Source organism: Centruroides sculpturatus, unplaced genomic scaffold (assembly GCF_000671375.1).
Source record: "Centruroides sculpturatus isolate CEXI.00-Female unplaced genomic scaffold, Cexi_2.0 scaffold389, whole genome shotgun sequence".
In the NCBI taxonomy this organism is placed as follows: Eukaryota; Metazoa; Arthropoda; class Arachnida; order Scorpiones; family Buthidae; genus Centruroides; species Centruroides sculpturatus.
In genome coordinates, this window is record NW_019384624.1 from 109,553 (window position 1) to 131,075 (window position 21,523).

Sequence of the window (21,523 nt, forward strand, 5' to 3'; positions counted from 1 at the left end):
CGCGAACCCACAACCAGGTATATTTAACTTATATAACAAATTGAGTTGGTTCTTTACTCGATATTCATTTTTTTCCATTATATTCCATTAAATATTAGTGTATAAACTAAGAATATAATGAAACGAAGCTGTTTAATACTGAATGGGATTCGAACCCACAACTAAAAAGGGCCCATATTAAATGTATATTAGTTTGTGAATTCAGACCAATCTGTTTCCAATATATTCTTTCCATTAAAACTCGAGAATATAACGAACGAATGTGTGTTACTAAGTAGGTTCGAACCCACCACCTACTTTAATGTATCAGGTAGAAGTTTAACGTTTGTTTATATTCATAAAACCACTTAATTTAGAAAAACTCATTGATTTCAATGGGGTCCGAACCCACGCCTTAGAGTTTTTCTCCCTGACAAACCTAATACCCTTAAATAATTTCTGTTTACGCTTGGTCGCGGGTTCGGACCCCACTCGATATCGAATTATTTTTCTTGTTGTTTTATTTTATATATTAAGTCTCGCATACTCTTATATTAATAAAGGCGTGGGTTCGGTCAAAGATGCCTCACACGCTTTTGATTACTCTTAAATGTGTAAATATGTTTAAATATTAAGTTTAGTATAAGTTATTAAATATACTGTGGCTGTGTTGTGGGTTCGTATCCCGTTCAATATCAAATACCTTATTCCTATCGTGTTCTTGGTTTTTATTTTTTAGTAATGTATCCACATGTTACGATTTACGTCTATATTTAAGAATGTTGTGGGTTCGGACCACATTCAATATCATACATTATTATTTTCTTGATTTATATACTGTTATACACGTTATTGTGTGAATAGACAGAACGCATGCAGCATCATCGACAGAACCCGAAAGTCACGGGTTCGACACAGATGCAACAAGTATTCTCTCTATTAAGTGTCCATTATCTGGAGGTTATTTTGTATTCATTTTTAAAAAGTTTATAAAAAAATAGACGTGGGTTCGATCCTCATAAAGACATACAGACATCCTTACAGACTGACTTCAATAACGAACAAATAAAAATAAAAAAATACAAATTTTAATTTTATTTTCGTCTGTCAGTTTGTCTGACTTTTCTCCATCATAAAAACTAAATCTAATTATATCAATAGAAACTTTGTTATTATTACTTTTTTTTTCATATTTGTTTATTAACTATTGTTTTCTTTCGTAATTATGGGGCAAGTAAGGGAAATAAACAAAAGAAAAATCAATATTTTAAATTATTTCTGTTCGTTTGAAATTTTCTTTTTTTTTTGTTTTTTTAATAAAATAACTATTTTGTCAACCTGTTGTTTGGATTTGTTATAATCGAGCGATTAAAAAAGTCAATTCTAAAATAACTTTAAAAAACACGATTTGGTTCCAAAATATTAAAAACTTTTGCTTTCAAAAAACTGAAAAAATAAATTTTACTTCCAAAAAACGCAAAAAAATTAATTTTTCTCTCGGAAATTTTTTAAAATGCAATTTTGTTCCCGAAATATTTCGAAAAAATCAATTTTATTTCAAACAAATTAAAAATTTGCTTACAAAACTTTAATTTTCCTTCAAAAAACGCAAAAAAAATTAATTTTACCTTTATAACATTTACTAAAAATGCAATTTTACCTTTATAAAATTTACTAAAAATGCAATTTTACCTTTATAACATTTACTAAAAATGCAATTTTACCTTTATAAAATTTACTAAAAATGCAATTTTACCTTTATAACATTTACTAAAAATGCAATTTTACCTTTATAAAATTTACTAAAAATGCAATTTTACCTTTATAACATTTACTAAAAATGCAATTTTACCTTTATAAAATTTACTAAAAATGCAATTTTACCTTTATAACATTTACTAAAAATGCAATTTTACCTTTATAAAATTTACTAAAAATGCAATTTTACCTTTATAACATTTACTAAAAATGCAATTTTACCTTTATAAAATTTACTAAAAATGCAATTTTACCTTTATAACATTTACTAAAAATGCAATTTTACCTTTATAAAATTTACTAAAAATGCAATTTTACCTTTATAACATTTACTAAAAATGCAATTTTACCTTTATAAAATTTACTAAAAATGCAATTTTACCTTTATAACATTTACTAAAAATGCAATTTTACCTTTATAAAATTTACTAAAAATGCAATTTTACCTTTATAAAATTTACTAAAAATGCAATTTTACCTTTATAAAATTTACTAAAAATGCAATTTTACCTTTATAACATTTACTAAAAATGCAATTTTACTCCCAAAATTCTCCGAAAAATATCAATTTGGTTCCAAAAAATTTCTTAACAATCAATTTTTTCACAAAAACTCAGAAAAAAAAACAAATTGAAATAATTAATTTTTATTAAATAGAATTTTTTAAATAAAACGACAAATCAATAAACTGCAAAATTTCATTTACAATTTCCATAAAAATAATTGATTAGAACGTGATTGTAAGAAATTTCAACCTTTTACTTTTTTATAAAATGCAATATTTAATCATCTTAATTAAATTTTATTTAATTGCAAGTAATAAGATCAAGTATAATTTGATTAGTTAATTGTATTTTCTATTTTAACTTCATAAAAAATGTATTATTTAAGTGGTTTTTATTAAAGGGCAGATTTTTAAAGAAAATTATTTGCAAAAAAAATTACAAAAAGTTTTGCAGTTTTTTGTGTAATTTTTAACATTTTTGTATCAATTCAATTAGAATTTTATCAATTTTTTAAATATAATTTTTGCTTTTTTTTGTATTTTTATTGTATTTTTTCCCTCATTCTTCGCTTTAAAAAAATCCATTTTGTGCTTTTTCCTCCGGCCAAAAATTTAATTTTTTGCATTCGTCTAAACTTTTGCTTTTTTTTCCACTCAAACTTTGCATTTGAAAGCCAAAAATTACAAATTTCGCCCTCCGTTCTGCCGAAAACTCATATTTACACGAAACCAAATCACTAAATTTTGCATTTTATCTACGAGTTTAGATCAAAATTCACTACTTTGAACCCAATAGATATTCATTTCTTTGCAATTAATCCAGAAAATTTACCATTTTTGATTCATCCAGCCGCAAAAAATTGCAATTTATCCAATCAAATTTTGTGTTTTTTTGCACGGAATTTTAAAAAATTCTACCCATTATCGCCCCATCCAGGAATTCAAGTTACATTGCAGGAAATGCCACGAAAGCAACTAGTTGTAAACAAACCTTATCGTGGCTTTCAGCTATTAAATTCTACTCTTGCTTTTTTTTAGATATTTTAGAAAAAATGTAGTTTATTTATTTTGCTTTTTTTTTGGAATTTTGAACCCTCTCCAATTACTTCTTTCCATTTTTACGTGAGCGATTTTTCCAACTTTCTGACATATTTTACAGAAAAGTAAAGATAAATTTTTTGCATTTTTTTATGCGTTTTATTTTCTTAAAAAAAGTCACAAGTCGAGTAAATTGAAGTGATTTTTTTAGTCGAATGCCTATGAATTAATGTAAATGAAAGGTTTAAATCGAATTAATGTAATTTAAAAATGAATAAAATTCAATTTGATTAATTCAAAAAATGAACAATAATTTTGATTTAAATTTATTTTTTTCCATCCGAAATTGTGTTAAAATCGCAAATAATATCACTAGCTGCAAATTTCGATTTTCCTGTTGAAATTTATGTAATAAGTTCATTAAAAAAAGCAAAAAAAAACGCAATTTTAATTCTATAAAATTGCATTGACATTTCGTTTTTAAACTGAATTTTTCACTCAAAATTACATTAAAAACGCAAAAAAATCACTGACACAAGCGAAAAACAGTGCAAATTTCGATTCTCCCATAGAAGTTTCCTGAAAGAAATGCACCAAAAAACGCAATTTCACTTTAAAAAACGCAGAAAATGTTGTTATAAACAGAAAATTTTCACTCAAAATTACATTAAAAACGCAAAAAAATCACTAAAACAAGTACAAATTTCTATTCTCCCATAAAAATTTCATGAAAAATGCACCAAAAATTGATTTTTTAACACATAAAATGCAAACAAAAGGCTACATTATTAAAAATTACAAGTTAAACACATATCCTTTGATCAACCTTTTCTATAGTTTTTTATATAGTAACGTAACAGTGCCGCAGTCTGGAGTGTTGACGTTACTATGGACACAATACAAACGTAACAGAAGGTAGTACTTTGAAGTGTTCTGTGATGTAAGTAAACACGTGTGATCTCATAGAAAGCTCCATGGCTTTCCTACAATACTTTACTGTCAGAGCAGAAAAATAAACACAGAGAGCTTATTATCCTCACTGTGAATAGCTGAAAATCTAATAAAACCTGCGAGAAAAATGGGTTAAGTGGACGAAGTTTTGATATAAACATAAAAAACACCTGAAATGATTCGACTAAAGCATAAAAATCTCGTCGGGATGTCTGTCTGTAGGCGAGAAACTCGTAAAGTTTCGCTTAAAAGTAGATAAATTATATAAAAATTAAAGAAAATTTCGCTTATTTTACTAACTGTGCTTGTGTTTTATTAAAAAATTTCTTGATTTTATGTGAATTTCATTGATAAAATGCAATGAAATTTACATTAGTTTTGATTGATTGCTTCTTCATGAGCGTGGATACCGGTTGATTTTTTTTTATTTTAGTTGGAAAAAATTGAAAAAAATATCGTTTGGGAGGGAGCTAATACGGAATTAAGAGCAATATTGAAGAAAATATCTTAAAAAACGCAATATTCTTCAATAAATATATTGAAATTCGCATCAGTTTCAATTGATCGTTACGGGAGGACCTCGAGTTTTACTGATTTTTTTTTAATTTAGAGGGAAAAATACTGGAAAAATAGTTTAAAAAATTCTTCGAAAGTGAACTGATAAAGAATTAAGAGCATTATCGAAGAAAAACATTCTAAAAAAACACTCAAAAGACGTCGACTTTTCACCTTTAACTGCAGATTCAACCCATGATTAAAGCAATAANTTAGAGGGAAAAATACTGGAAAAATAGTTTAAAAAATTCTTCGAAAGTGAACTGATAAAGAATTAAGAGCATTATCGAAGAAAAACATTCTAAAAAAACACTCAAAAGACGTCGACTTTTCACCTTTAACTGCAGATTCAACCCATGATTAAAGCAATAAATCGTGGTATTTTAAAAAAAATATATTTTCTAATAAAATCGCAGAAAAAATTAAAGTAGATTTTGTATATTTTATAAGTTAAATTCTTGTTTTATTTTAAAAATATATATATATAGATTTTCTTTGATTTATGTAAATTTTCTTAAATATTTACAATAAAATTTACAGTAGATTCAATTGATTCTTAGGTGGATTTTAGTGGATTTTTTTTTTAGTTCGGAGGTAAATTAATTGAAAAATATCCAGAAAAATTATTTAGGACAGGGCCAACGGTGAATTAAGAGCATTATCGAAGAAAAACATTCCAAAAAAAACACTCGACTTTTCACCTTTAACTGAAGATTCACCCACGATTAAAGCTATAAATCCTGGTGTATTTTTAGAATATTTCCTAATAAAACTGTAGAATTCCAATAAATTTAAAGTAAATTTTATATATTTTCTTAGAAAATTTACAAATTTTTAAAATTTTATGTAAATTATTCTTAGATAAACATAATGAAATTGATAGTGGTTTCAATTGATCCTCACGAAAGGACTTCATAAATTTTACTGATTTTTTTTTTAGATTTAAAGCTGGAAATAGCTGGAAAAATTCTTTATCAGGATAAAGAATTAAGAACTGATAAAGAATTAATCACGTTATCAAAGAAAATTCTAAAAAAATCACTCAAAAAAAAAGCGAAATTTCCACGTTTCAATGAAGCTTTACACAAGACCAAGCTGCAAACCTTGGCGGTTTTTTTTTGGAGCTTTTTCCTTTGATTTCGACTTAATTCATATCATTTCTGGCCCAAAAAATTATATAAATCGGCCCAATTTACCTATTTAAAAACCCAAAATGGCTCTTTAAAAAATTATCTCGAAATTATAAGGCTCCAATTGTAATTGAAAAAACAGAGCAATTTCCTGCTGCCCTTTTTTCCCCCATTATAATCGCGCAAAAATGTATTTTGCCGTCTGTTTAATTCACAACAGTATCTAGAACAAAGCAATTTTCTGTGTAAAGAACCCACTAAATTAGCGATCCTTTCTGTATTGATCCACTGACATCACATCACAGTGCAGCAGCATTACACACTTTTGTATCACGACAACATTGCAGATGTTTTTTTAATGAATTATTTATGAAATTTATAATATTAATAACACAAATAAATACTCTATAATGTAAAATAATATTATCTAAAGAATTTATTTTGATTTTTTTTTAGATTACACTTATAAATCCCATACTTGTCGACCTTTTAGAGGGGTTGTTTCTACTTAATTTATAGGGGAAATATTCCATAAAATTGCATAAATTCTAAAGAATTTTGAATGAAAAATCATAAACTTTATTAAAAAAAATCACATAAAGAATTTCTGAATTTTTTTGAATTTTTTAAACATCTTCCAGCAATCAAAAACATCAAAAAACATTTAGAAAACCTAAAAATCAGCCACAAAAATATTTTTTATGATGTTATCTATGAAAAATTATAAATAGAAAATTAGTAATTTCTGCTCCAATGTATATTTTGCATGGATTTTTTAAGATTTATCTTAAAAAAATCTAAAAAATCAATCAATCTTGATAAGGAACAGTCATAAGAAATAATAAAAAGTCACACAGGAACATCCATAGAATAATAATAAATCACAATGGGATTCCTTCTAGATATTTATGAGATTCTTTTGATTGTTTTATTAAGATTTTTATCTAAAAAAACCTTAAGATTTAAAGAATTTTATACCTAAAAAGTATAGGAAGAAAAATGTAAATTTGGCACCCAAAGGTGTATTTTTCTTATGAGATAATATAATTTTTCTTGATTTTTTTACTGTCTGAATCCAATTTTTTTCATTCCTTTATCTATAAAAAGAGATTATTGTATTGCCTGTTGAAACAGATTTCTATTAAATTTACTGTAATCTTCTAAGATCTTCTCTACTTTTCTACTTCTTATCACAGAAAGATAAATGATTTATTGTAAAATGATTTCTTTTTTTTATGTTTCTGTCATTGTTAAACAATATTTATTCTTAGAAATATTCAAAAATTTACTTAGACTACCTTTATCTGTATATATAAAAGTCAAAATATGTTTGTGTGTTAGGTAAGAGGTTTTATACCATACAATGTATCCGCACCAAATTTGGCCTGAATATTCTTTGACGACATAGGAAAAATACTGTGGTGTCTCACCCCCAATTTCTTGTGTTTTGCAGTTTAATTATTGCAAATACTTGGGCCAATAAGTGTATATGTTAGTTACTAAGACCATTGTTTTTATCATCCTCTCCTGACCAACCTCATCCCTGCAAAAGCTGGAGCAATGCAAGGCACATATGATTTACAAATCAGTTTATACCTTTTGACTACAATTATTTTTAAGAAATATAATTTGTTTACTTCTCTGTACTCCTCTTTAAATTCCCTTACACCTTTGTAAGTCTCTCTTATAAATCTTTGGACTGAAACTCTAAAAATTTAATTTATGAGCAAGTGTACTCTTTGGTAAACTTCTGAAATACACAATTATCAGGTGTTTTTGAAAATTTAGAGGGATTGAAATGAATTTATTCTTTTGTAACCTGTAGAATACATTCATTTCTTAAAGTTTTAAAGGTTTTAATATGAGTGTACGCCTTTATAAATCTTGATACCATACAATTATCTTTGAAAATTATAATTTTCATATTATATGTTAGTTTATAGAAAATAAAGAGAAGAGTAAAGGAGTAGAGTAAGGAAAAAAGTAAGAAAAGCAAAGTTAGGAGAATAAGGAGAAGATTGAGAAGAGCAGAGTAAAGAGAGGATTGAGTAGAGCAGAGTAAGGAGAGGATTGAGGAGAGCAGAGTAAAGAGAGGATTGAGGAGAGCAGAGTAAAGGATTGAGGAGAGCAGAGTAAAGAGAGGATTGAGGAGAGCAGAGTAAGGAGAGGATTGAGGAGAGCAGAGTAAAGAGAGGATTGAGGAGAGCAGAGTAAAGAGAGGATTGAGGAGAGCAAAGTAAGGAGAAGATTGAGGAGAGCAGAGTAAGGAGAAGATTGAGGAGAGCAGAGTAAAGAGAGGATTGAGGAGAGCAGAGTAAAGAGAGGATTGAGGAGAGCAGAGTAAGGAGATTGGTGTGAGGTGGAGAGTAAGAACAGTAAAGTGAGGAGAAGAGTGAGGAGAGTAAAGTAAGGTGAAGAGTAAGGAGATTTATAGAGGACTTACGTCTTTATAAATATTTGAACTACAATCTGAAAATATAAAGATTTTCAAATGAATCTACTCTTTAGTAAACCTCTGAAATCAATTATCATTGAATATTTTACTTATCAAGTGATATATTTACATCTTTAAAAATCCTACACCCTTTATAAAACTTTGAACTGCAATTACCTCTGAAAACTTAAATTCTTATGAATTTATTCCATGTAAATCTTATAAAATATTAAAAATTAATTAAATTTAATTAAAAATTACTCATAATTATAATTACTTTTACTATTTTCTAACTGTTGATGATTCAATTTAATGACTTTTTTTTTAGTCTTGTTTCAACCTCTCTTATACAATATGGTTTCTCCCCAAGGTGTAATAAAGATTGATTGATTGATTTAATTGCTTCAGAGAATTGTTTGATTTATTTTAAGTAGGGTAATATCAAACAGATAACACTAGATAATAATGAAAGAACATCTCACGAAGAACTGTTTTTCAACCTTTCTTAGATAGAAAAATCCTCACAAAGCTATGAAAGATAATAAAATTAGCCAAGAGTAGATCGCGATCGACCTGTTGGAAAGTAGAAACTTACAAAGAACAAAAAAAAACGCATTTTTTAAATATCTAAAAGTCATATTTTGCTTAACTTTTCTAAAGTATTTAATAATATTTAGATTATTACACAGTTTCGCGCAAAAATTAGCTAATTAATTAGAGTTGCTTTTAATTAGAAAATTTTTAAAAATTTAGTAAATTTCTTTTAATTATCAAGTAGGATAATCGCGAACCTCCGGTTAAATATTTGAATTTTAACAAACATTATTGCATTTTCTTTGTTGTATTTTTTAAAATTGTCGTTTTACATAAAAAGCAAATATTTTAATATTTTAATTTCTGCATTTTTATGAGACTTTTATATAATAAAACGAGGTTTATTCACCGGTGAGGACGGGGAAAGGATGGAATATTGCATTGTACGTGTCGCATTTTTAACTGTGCACTAACGATGTGAAGTAATTTGATGTTTAAGTAATTTCACACTTCACTTTACTGATTTATTCTGTTAATTACTTTTCTAACGAATTCCACAATTTCACTTTTAATTTAGTTTGTTCCATAATATGGCAAATGTAGCTTTTATTGTGAGTAGGACGCTTCCAACAATTAGATTTTTACCACTTTTCAGTTTGTGACAGACAATTTTATGTCTTTCGACCATTGCACTCCCCCTCCACAAAATTGCATTTGTGACAGTTGCATTTTTTCTAAACTTCAGCTTCGAGTTTTCGACTCTTTCGTGACTGTAACAATTGTATTTTTATTAAAATTTTTAAATTGCATTTTTTTCTGTATTTATCATCATCTTTAACTCAACGATTGCATTTTTTCCTGTATTTATCATCATATTTGCATTTTTTCCTGTATTTATCACCTTTAACTCAACAATTGCGTTTTTTTAAATTGCAATTTCCTGTATTTATCATCTTTAACTCAACAATTGCATTTTTTCCCGTATTTATCATCTTTAACTCAACAATTGCGGTTTTTAATCCGCATTTTTCCTATATTTATCATCATCTTTAACTCAGCAATTGCGTTTTTTAATTCGCATTCTTTCTGTATTTATCATCATCATCATCATCATCATCATCCTCAACTATTGCATTTAAAAAAAAACAGCCAGTTTTGAGTTTATAATTATTTCACATCTATATCAATTGTATCTTTATTGGGCTGCAATTTGAAAAAACTTTGTAGACCTATAAATTCCCACTGTCGTCCGTTCGGCTGGCAGTCTGTCCTTCCTTCATTTCGAGAACGGAGTTAGGTAGATGACTGGCGTGACTCAATTGCTAGCAGGTAAAGTATGACGTACAGGAGCAATCCACTACTACTTTGAAATGGAGAGCATATAATTTAACTTAAATAAATCAAAAATATTATTAAAAATCGGAGGCCGACATTGTGACGACGTCACAGTAAATAATTTCTCGTTGAAATTTAAAACTGCATTTTTTCCCCTGTATTTTTTAAAAATTAATTTGATTTTTTTATTTTAATGCTACTTTATCATAAAAAAATGACAGCCCCTGACTTTTTATTCCCTTTGAAGCTTAATAACTCCCGTGCTTTTTGTCGAAAATTTCTGAAATTTTGCAAGGAGGTTTGTGTATTAGGGGGATCGATGCTATTAAATTTCGGTGGTTAAAGGTCGAAGGGGTGGGGAGATAAAGGAGGTCGTGTGTATCTCCAGTAGGGTCGGACTTAATGACGATTTTACCCGTTATAGCATTTACTGATTTTTTTTTGTTTGTAAAACCCATCCTACCCTCAAAATTAAGCATTTTGCCATTTTACAATAATTAAAAGTGTAAAAAGTTTTTAATAACGAATGGCGCTACAAATCAGTTTTTAAACGTTGCCGGGAAAGTTAAGCAACTCGTTTCTGGCCTTTTTCTTCTATAGCTTTAGTTTTTTAAACAATTTTATATTTAAAAAATCGTTTTCTTTTTTTAAAATATGCAGTTTTGCGTGTTTTTTCAACGGTTTTACGCCCGAAACAATTGCATTTTATTCTCCCCAAAATAAACAAAAATAAAAAATGCCCGTCACGTGATTTAAATTTTGCACATTTCTTATTCCTATTTTTCTTTTTCTTTTGGTTCTTTTTTGTAAAAAAACACAAACTAAATTACAGAATTTCGGAATGAAATCGCATTTAATTATATTCGGTCTTACATCTTCCATCAAACTTTCATCTTGTTATTTAATGGTGAAAATCGGCCAGGCGTGAAGCATGAATATTTCCTTAGTTTTTCTAACAAGGAAACGAAAAAAAAAAATAAATAAATAAATACCTTTCTAGGAAAAAAGAAATCAAGGAAGCAAAACTGATTGAATTATCAAATTTATTTTTAGTAATTCCATATTCAATGAGGTATAAGAATTTCAAAATGAAACTCTTACACCTCCGTTCAATACGTGTTATGGCATTATGCTGTATGAAATAGCTGTTAATACATAAAAGTAGTTCATTCCTATGCAAATTTGTACAGTTTCTTAACTCCTACACAAGCAAATTCAATACAATTGTACAACCTATGCAAATTCATTCAATTTTGTTGTTGATCTCAAGGCATAATAATTCATGTTATGCAAATACATACAGCTTCGTAGTTGATATACTTATGCATATAAAAGCAAAAATTTAACATAATTTATCAATTTATAGCTTAATTTCTAAGGTTAGACTTCCGGCTTTCGGCATCTTCAACGCGCGATTAGGGTATTAAAAATCTAAATCCTACCATTTCTTATGGATGGATGCAACATTTATCATCGTTTAGAGGTTACTAAATCCTCCATTTTTATGTAATAATACTCTTAATCCTCTAAAAAGGACGTTTCTTATATCGCCATTTTGATTTTAAGAATAGTTCCGTTGTAGGCTGTCTCTAAAGATTTATTGCTAACAATTTCCTTTATAAAATTTGAAATAAATCTGTTAAGGACTAGAAACAAATGATTAGAGATTTGTAATATTGTCAAATTGCTTTAAATTATACCTTTCTTTGATCCCGTAACATCTATAGTATAGCTTAGTTTGTTAAATGGGCATTGAACGTTGTAAAGAGGTTCGTGAGTTTGTTCTTGGTTTTTCATATTCATGCTTAATGATGATGAGGAGAATAGCAATGACTCAATTTTGGCTGTTCCTAAATTACCAAATTTAATTTCTTTTAGTGTAATTTCGTTGACACAATGTAATTCTTCGTCTTCATCGTGTAATTCTTCAAAAACAAATTAATTATTGTAGATAATTAGTTTTGAAAATGGATTAAAAAAATCAAAAAAACCCCCAGAAATAGTTACAACTTTTGGAAGTTTTCTTGAAGGAGAATCCCCTAAAATTTAGCTATTAGAGTGATAATTATTTGGGTCTTTTGAGGTCGGAATTGGTGATAATTTTTGGAGGAATTAACTGTCTTAAACTCAACTCTTAACACAAATCATTGTTATAACATTAATGTTAAGTAATTTTAAGGACTTTAACAGCGAAAAAAATCCTCCGAAAAGTGGTAAAAAGTAAAAGCCAAAAATCTCCTGTTGTTATTGTTCTTATAGTACTTAAATTTGGGGTTTTTTAGTAAAACGAAATTCCCCTAAAATCCATGAATGGTGATATTAATTTTTATGAAATTTTTGAGGATTTCATTAAAGTAAAACATCCAAAAATTCAATAGAAATTGTTCAGATGATTTCTTTTATCAACAAAATCCACTAAAAACTAGAGGAAGAGTTTCAAGAGGAATTCTAGTGGGGGGGAACCTCTAAAAATATCTATAGTATAATAATTTTTTTAGAGACTTTAAGAATAGTTTTTAGCGGAATTAATGAATTTTTGGAGGATTTTTTCCATAAATCTTCTGAAAAATATTTATTATAATGCATAAAATGATTAATTCGGATAATTTTATTGGAAAAAAACCTCCAGAAGCAGTCATTACAAGCAAAAAAAAAAAAGGGAATAAAAACATACTTAAACGTCGACCTTTACATTATGTAAATTGAGTTTATGACCCTCTTTACATTATCTAAGAAAATATTTTCATTATTTTAATTAATAACATTTACTTTATCTTATCAGGAGAAGAATTAAGTGGCTAAAATTTTCCTTTTTTTCTATGTTTTTGCCTCGTTTAAAAGCTTCATAATTTATTGGCTTGACCCCCTGTCAATGCAAAATAAATACGTCGATTTTAATTCCTCGTAGAATTATATATGAGGCATTAGATGCGTATTAATCTAACTTAATCTGAGGTATTATGAGGCATCTCGTATATATCTTAATGCCTCATCAATCATAGTTCTCAGTAACTATTTCTATTACTGTAGAAGCTATTGAGGCATTAAAATTAGTAATGTGAAATGTTTAGTAGTGCCTCGAATAAAGCATGCCTTTAATGCCTAAGATTATTAACAGGCTATTGCCTATTACGTTAATAAACATTCTATTCTATTCTAATGCCTAAGGTTAGAATCATTTACGTGCCAGATACCTCATAATGCCTCAATTGAAATAGTTTACGCATGATATGCCTCATACAGACTTATAATCATTGCTAATTGATTGCAATGCCTCAACTAAAGCAAAATATACACGTGATGCCTCATAATGCCTCAACAGATCTGCTTATAAATGAAGTCTGTAATGTCACAATAGAGCCAACCTCAATTGTTGCCTCAATAAAAGGGTTAAATAACTGGAAAACGTGAAATTCCCAACATTGCAAATAGATTTTTTTTTAATAATAAAAATATATACTGTATTTAATAATAAAATGGGTGTTAATGATCGATCGTGTTGCGTATCGCGTGACAAGAATAATTATTTGATCAGCTTTGTCGCATTACACAATACAAAATAAATATTAAAAATTACGTGAGAAATATTACACATTTCCTTTCACGATGTAAGTGGATTAATTATAAGTGGTACGAGAAATGGATTACTACCTTCGACAAAATCATGTGAAACTGCAGTTTGTCAGTCCGTTGTGTTGAAATCTCTTGGGATCGTAATGGATTAGCTAAGGTATTCGCATGGGTATCCAAATACAGTAGAACTGTAACATTAATCAAATAGAGTGCGACAACCTTTGCGTGTTACACACAAGCACGTGTCAATAAATTGCAAAAAAAAAAAAAAGAAAAAAATACCCGATATTCTATTGAAATATATTAATAAATAATTTCCATAGTTTTCATTTAAAATTATTAGAATTTAATGGATTCCATCTTGATTTTATTTATAGAACAATATGGCGTCGTAAGTTAAATTTTTCTGTTAAACACGGTTGTATTTTTAGATTTGTTTATTGATATTTATTTAGTTCGGACTCTTTTCTAGCAACCCGAAAAACTATTTTGTACGAATTTAATAGATTGTAAAAGAAAAACAAGAATTTAGTCGGCCATCTTGAATTTATTTATAGACCTGCTTGAAGTATTTAAGATGGCATTTTAAACATTTATATGTTTTAAACTATTTATATAATCGGGCATTCCGTTTTAGTAACTCAAAAGACGATTTTATGAGAATTTATAAACAGTTAGACACCATCTTGACTCTATGTATAGATTAAAATGACACTTTAATTGCTTTTACTAAATACTGTTATATTAATAACTTTGTTTTTAATAATATTTATGCGATTTAAGACCCGTTTTAAGAATCCTGAAAGACTATTTTATGATAATTTAAAAGATTATAATAGAAAATCATCACTTTGGACGCCATCTTGATTCTATTTGCATAGCCTACTTAAACGATATCTTTGCTTGCAGTAAATACATCTGTATTTACTACCGTGTTTTCTAATATTTATGTGTTTGGGAACTCCTTTTTAAATTCCTGAGAGACTATTTCGTGAAAATTTAAGAGAATTGTAACAGCAAGACAAGCATTTTTGGACACCATCTTGATTCCATTTATATACTTAAATGGCATCCTAAATGCTTTCATCAAATACTGCTACATTTTAAACACGTTTATTGATATTTATGTAATCGGGGACTCCCTATTAACGTCCCGAAAAGAATATTTTACGATGTTGTAACAGAAAAATTAACATTGCAGAAGCCATATTGGATTATGTTTGTAGCCCAATACGGTTATAAATATGCTCTCAGCAAGCACTGTTTTATTTATAAACGTGTTAAAGATATTTATATGATGCTTTCAGCAATACAAAATGAATGGCCCGGGTGATCGCGATATACTAATAGAGGAACTCGACTCTGTAGAAGTTTACGCCATTATTCCTCTTGAAATGCATTACAAATATTCCACCACAAACGCTAAAAACTGCTATTTAATCAACCGAAATTGTAAAATACGCATTTTATGTGGCTTATAAGTTATTTAAAAGCTTTTATTGACATTTAAATTTAATAGAAATTAAATTTAGTAACCACGTTGTAATTATCTTCCAGCTTTTGAAGCTTTTCTCTGAAAGCATATTGCACTTTACTGATCTGTATATAATAGGTTATTGATCACACCACGTCGCTTCTCTTAAACAGTATATAAATCTAGCTGTTTACTAACGTATTGTATTCAAACAAGCAGCTGAGTTAAATCGTGTTCGCTATTATATAAGTTTATATTCATTCGTGCAGAAACTAGACAGGAGTAATATATATATACAGTATATTGATTCGGTTTATTTAAATGTGTTAGAAAACAGTTTAATGGTTTCAAATTTATAAACTTTGTAAGCTTTAAGAGAGAGATACTAAATTGCAGATTTTCTTGGAAATTTAATGAGAAATAGGAACCGCATTTTTTGGAAAGTTTAATGAGGAATAGAAGATGGATTTTTAGAAATTTTAGAGAGGAATAAGAACTGCAATTTTGGAAATTTTAATAAAGAATATGGGGTGCATTTTTAGAAATTTTAACGAATAATAAAATGTGCATTGTTTGGAATAATCTTAAAAAATAAGGAATGAATATTTTTAAATTTTAAATAAATGCATGAATGGAGAAAATTTACATAAAGAGATAATCAATTTTTAAAAATTTACATAAAGAGTACGAGGAAAATTTTTGGAAATTTAAGTGAAATTACAAGTGAATTTTTTAGAAACTTTCTATGGTTAAATAGTCGAGGCAACTAAGAAATCGCTCTGGGAACCTGGATGTCATAAAACCCCAGAAATTTTTCAGGAAAGTCTGTCCCGGATATGTCGTCACACATCTTCCATTATGGACATAGCCAAACCTACGATGACAATGAAAAAAAGGCCCTCTCGGTACCTACTTAAGGGATATTAAAATAGGAAAAAACTTTCTATGATTTAGTTTCAAGAACGACAGTAAATAATCGATCGCTTTAAATATTAATGAGGCCATTTAGAAAAATAAATATTTTCGGAAAAAAAAAACACCAAAGGATCAATTCTGAGTAAATGTGAAAGTAACTGGCTCATTAATGAGATTAGAAATTAATCTTAGTAAAGTGATAGTTATAATCTTGTTATTAGCTTTTAACTTTAGCTTTCTGAAACCTTTCAACTTAGTTTTTTCTGGTACAAAATACTGACAATTTCTTAATATAATTTATTACCAAAGAGTAAAACCATTTAATTCTTTAACACACTTCGTAAATAAATCCACCCCTTTTGATTTTAAGTTTAAATTATAAATTATATAAATTTATGATTAAAACTCTACTTACTTTAATGAAAACATGTTAAAATTTTCTTAAAAGTTCATGTATTCATCTTGAAAATTGACGAATCACTGTATAAACTTCAAAATGTTCCATTAAGATCCTGCTACTCCACAATGAACGAGTACAGAATTGTGTTTACACAGTCGTGTCAGTTATGTCAATCAGTTCCTCCCAAGATGTTTGACGTAATTAAAACTGTATAAGACGTTTAAAATATAGAATTTATTGACATATTCTCGAACTTCATGTTTCTTCGTTATTAAGAAATGTCAAAGTTAAATTTTTAAATTTTTTTATTTTATTAAATTTTATAAAACTTACCGAAAATATTTAAATGTTACGCTTATCTTCCTGTAATTCTCTAATATTATACACCATTTTTATCATAATTAATTAATAATTCTTAAATGTTTTTCTTTATTCCAGATGCTAGTTCTTTTCGATAAGATTTCCATTACATTGAACATAGATTTTAATGATTTCAGATCATTTTTCTGTAGATTTTCTTCGATAAAAGGAAAGGAATTTATCTGAATTAATGCTATAATTATTGCTGTTGAGAGAGAAGTCATAACTTAAGACATCCGAAGGTCACTACTAAAGAGCGACACAATGAACAAATTGCATGCATTCTTGTGTGTCCGCTGCCATTTGCGCGCCTAGGAAACGCAATTTAGCTAGCAAAATGTCTCTTTTGATACAATAACGATCAGAAGAGAGTCAAGATTAATTATCTGTATGCATTATATACGTAACATATTTGTTTCTATCCAGTAAGTCGCATTAGTTCTAGACAATGCCGGTTGCGTATAAGGAATGAATTATTCATTCGGCAATGATTAAAGATTTGGTCGCATAAATTTAATAATTCTAGTTTTCGTGCGGAATACAAATTACAAAAATTCGATCCACTTTAGATCTTTATTCTCTTCGGTACTATTAAATCTTCTATATGACTCTTATATCACGCCCTTGCCATTCTAACATTGTTATCGTAGCGTTATAAATCACAAGGAAGATGTCTTGAAGTCCATTTTTGGCTAGATAAACCCTTTAAGTCAAGTTAATTCGTCTTTCTTGCCGCTATTTCGCTCATCGTTTAGCCTATGTAATGTTCCATATCCGATTTAAAAAAAATTACAATTGGCAACACTTAATCTAACTTTAATCGTTACGTAATAAAACGTCACAGTTGCTAAATATTAAAAAAAAAATAAAGTATTGGCAACACTTAAGCTGTAATATTTATGACGTCACGGGTATATTTATTTACGAATGTAAATCGCTTCAGATTTAAAATATTTTTATTATTACGAAACGTTTGATAAAATGTTTAAAAATCTGTGACATTTGTGATGTCATCATTTAAATGTGACGCTTGGAATGCCTTCCGTATGACGTAATCGTTTTCGATTTCTCTCCCGAAATTAAATAAACATTGAATTTAAATTAATACTTTTTACACTTTAACACCAGAAAATTAGCTTATAACACAATTATTTGATATCGAAAAGTGAATAAATATTCATCATTTTCAATTTAAAAAAAAAAAATTATTTAATTTAAAGGAATGAAAAGATAAATTAATTTTATGATCTTCCACGAGACGTCGCTTTTTAAAATTTATTTTTTTAGACGTCATAATTAAAAATTAATCACGATTGTATAAAAAATATTAATTAAATTGTACTAAATTAAAAATTTAATACTTTAAAACACTGCATTTAACTCGTTGTAAACTAAAAATATTAATATTAAAATTTCATAAAATTATACCGTATTAAATTATCATGTTATACATTAATAACAAATTTTAATAAATTTATACATTATTATTATTATTAAATGTAATTTTAGTAATATATTTAAAGGACATAAATGAAAATTTTAAAGATTTATAAGCGAGAAAAAAATCTGGCAATACTTTCAATTTTAAAAATTCCCGAGTGACGTCACTAGAATATTGGCAACCGTGTAATTTGCATGCATACGCTGCGACACGCAGTTCAAATTACGTTGACATTTTCAATTTTAATTGTATTTAAAATTTTGGCAATTCTGTTGACAGTACGGAATGTATTGAAGTCTAAACAGAAGAGAATTTCGTTATATTTTACTTAAAAAAAAAAAAAAATATATGTTTAACACGCGGTCCGGGTCATTATTTTTCATCAATATTCCCGGATTTTTGTGTATTTTTTCCAAAATTTCCGAGTTAGAATCGAACTTTAAAATATATAAATAAATTTAAGTTGCAATATTATATTTTTAACAAAATTTCAAGCTTGTACATCTGATATTTTTAGAGAATTCGGGGATGCAACACCCGAACTTCGAGTCGCCGCTACACTCGATACACTTACGGTTTTTGCAGAATTCGATCTGCAGCATTAATTTTACCAAAATTTCGAATTAGAATATTTGATATTTTGACGATTTTTTGCTCGAATTTCGAACTGTTGCAAGTAATATTTTTGAATTTTGTAGAATATTGGAGATTTAACGCCAAATTTCAACTAGTCCAAAAAGAATTTCGAGATGCAACACCCGATATCTTCATAAAGAAAAGAATTCGGGCTTCAGTGTTTATTTTTCTTTTGCCAATTTCGGATGATAGTAATATTTTATGGCGATTTTAACTGAATTTCGAGCTGAAAAAATTGATGTTATATTCATTTTTTTACAACAAATTTAAGCTTAAAATCCGTATAAATTTTTACCGTAGCAAAGTAGAAATTGTCCTCCACGCGATACGAATTTTAGTTGACCTCTCGTACAAGAAGCAAGCAAAATCGATTCGTTTTCTAGACTTGTTGATCAATACTTTTCGACATAACTTCCCTCTCTCTCTCTCTTTTCTCTTCTCCTCCGACCTCTACAACTCGTAATTTTTTTTTATTATTTAATATATAAACAAACCATCATTTTGACGTTAAAAAATAAGCAAATTTATACACGACACAATTTTTAAATATAGAAAAGAAAACAAACCAATAAATTTCTCCTGAGATCTCTCGTTGCAGATGATTATCTTTCGCTTGATTGATCGTTTTAATGGTTTTAAAGTTAAGAGCTTTTTTCTTTTTACTTTTAAAGTAGATTTTTTTTCTTTTTGATCTTAAGAGATCGAAAAGGCAGTCGAGCGTATCATTTTCTCGAATACTCTCATCCACTTTTGCTGTCACTATTTTTAGATATGTACCTGATGCGTATGACNTGAAAATTTTAAAGATTTATAAGCGAGAAAAAAATCTGGCAATACTTTCAATTTTAAAAATTCCCGAGTGACGTCACTAGAATATTGGCAACCGTGTAATTTGCATGCATACGCTGCGACACGCAGTTCAAATTACGTTGACATTTTCAATTTTAATTGTATTTAAAATTTTGGCAATTCTGTTGACAGTACGGAATGTATTGAAGTCTAAACAGAAGAGAATTTCGTTATATTTTACTTAAAAAAAAAAAAAAAATATATGTTTAACACGCGGTCCGGGTCATTATTTTTCATCAATATTCCCGGATTTTTGTGTATTTTTTCCAAAATTTCCGAGTTAGAATCGAACTTTAAAATATATAAATAAATTTAAGTTGCAATATTATATTTTTAACAAAATTTCAAGCTTGTACATCTGATATTTTTAGAGAATTCGGGGATGCAACACCCGAACTTCGAGTCGCCGCTACACTCGATACACTTACGGTTTTTGCAGAATTCGATCTGCAGCATTAATTTTACCAAAATTTCGAATTAGAATATTTGATATTTTGACGATTTTTTGCTCGAATTTCGAACTGTTGCAAGTAATATTTTTGAATTTTGTAGAATATTGGAGATTTAACGCCAAATTTCAACTAGTCCAAAAAGAATTTCGAGATGCAACACCCGATATCTTCATAAAGAAAAGAATTCGGGCTTCAGTGTTTATTTTTCTTTTGCCAATTTCGGATGATAGTAATATTTTATGGCGATTTTAACTGAATTTCGAGCTGAAAAAATTGATGTTATATTCATTTTTTTACAACAAATTTAAGCTTAAAATCCGTATAAATTTTTACCGTAGCAAAGTAGAAATTGTCCTCCACGCGATACGAATTTTAGTTGACCTCTCGTACAAGAAGCAAGCAAAATCGATTCGTTTTCTAGACTTGTTGATCAATACTTTTCGACATAACTTCCCTCTCTCTCTCTCTTTTCTCTTCTCCTCCGACCTCTACAACTCGTAATTTTTTTTTATTATTTAATATATAAACAAACCATCATTTTGACGTTAAAAAATAAGCAAATTTATACACGACACAATTTTTAAATATAGAAAAGAAAACAAACCAATAAATTTCTCCTGAGATCTCTCGTTGCAGATGATTATCTTTCGCTTGATTGATCGTTTTAATGGTTTTAAAGTTAAGAGCTTTTTTCTTTTTACTTTTAAAGTAGATTTTTTTTCTTTTTGATCTTAAGAGATCGAAAAGGCAGTCGAGCGTATCATTTTCTCGAATACTCTCATCCACTTTTGCTGTCACTATTTTTAGATATGTACCTGATGCGTATGACAACCGCAAGATGAGGAGGAAAGAGGTGTTTGAAGAATATTATGATGCTAATTTTCTCAATTTACATCTCGTTCCTGAAAAATTATAAAATTATGGTCAGTTGGCATGTCTAACAAGCATTATAAAACTTCGTATTATCATGCGTAATGCATAACTTTGATTATCTTAAATGGTAGAATTATTTTCTAATTAAGTTGGCGCGGGGATTCGGATCTAGCGGGCGCATTAATTTAAATATATAATCAAAACATACAAAATTTCCTAACTTTTTAGAATTATTGCTAATTAAAATAAACTGGCATGATATTTTTAATTGAATTAAAAAGAAATTTATGAACTATACAAGTCGACCCCCCTATGCTACTCCACAATGAAC

At 28.2% G+C, this 21,523-nt stretch overlaps 1 protein-coding gene and 1 long non-coding RNA gene across 2 annotated transcripts in view; one reads left to right on the forward strand and one right to left on the reverse strand.

Annotated features, from left to right (window-relative positions):
• The window catches only part of LOC111625559 (potassium channel subfamily K member 1-like), a 61,456-nt gene that overhangs the window by 2,454 nt on the left and 37,479 nt on the right, over positions 1-21,523 (forward strand). The window lies entirely within an intron of this gene.
• Positions 16,335-19,777, reverse strand: LOC111625560. The gene is made up of 3 exons (XR_002756746.1): positions 19,314-19,777; positions 16,915-17,098; positions 16,335-16,788 (listed from the first exon to the last, which is right to left on the reverse strand). It is a non-coding gene; the product is annotated as an uncharacterized LOC111625560 (long non-coding RNA).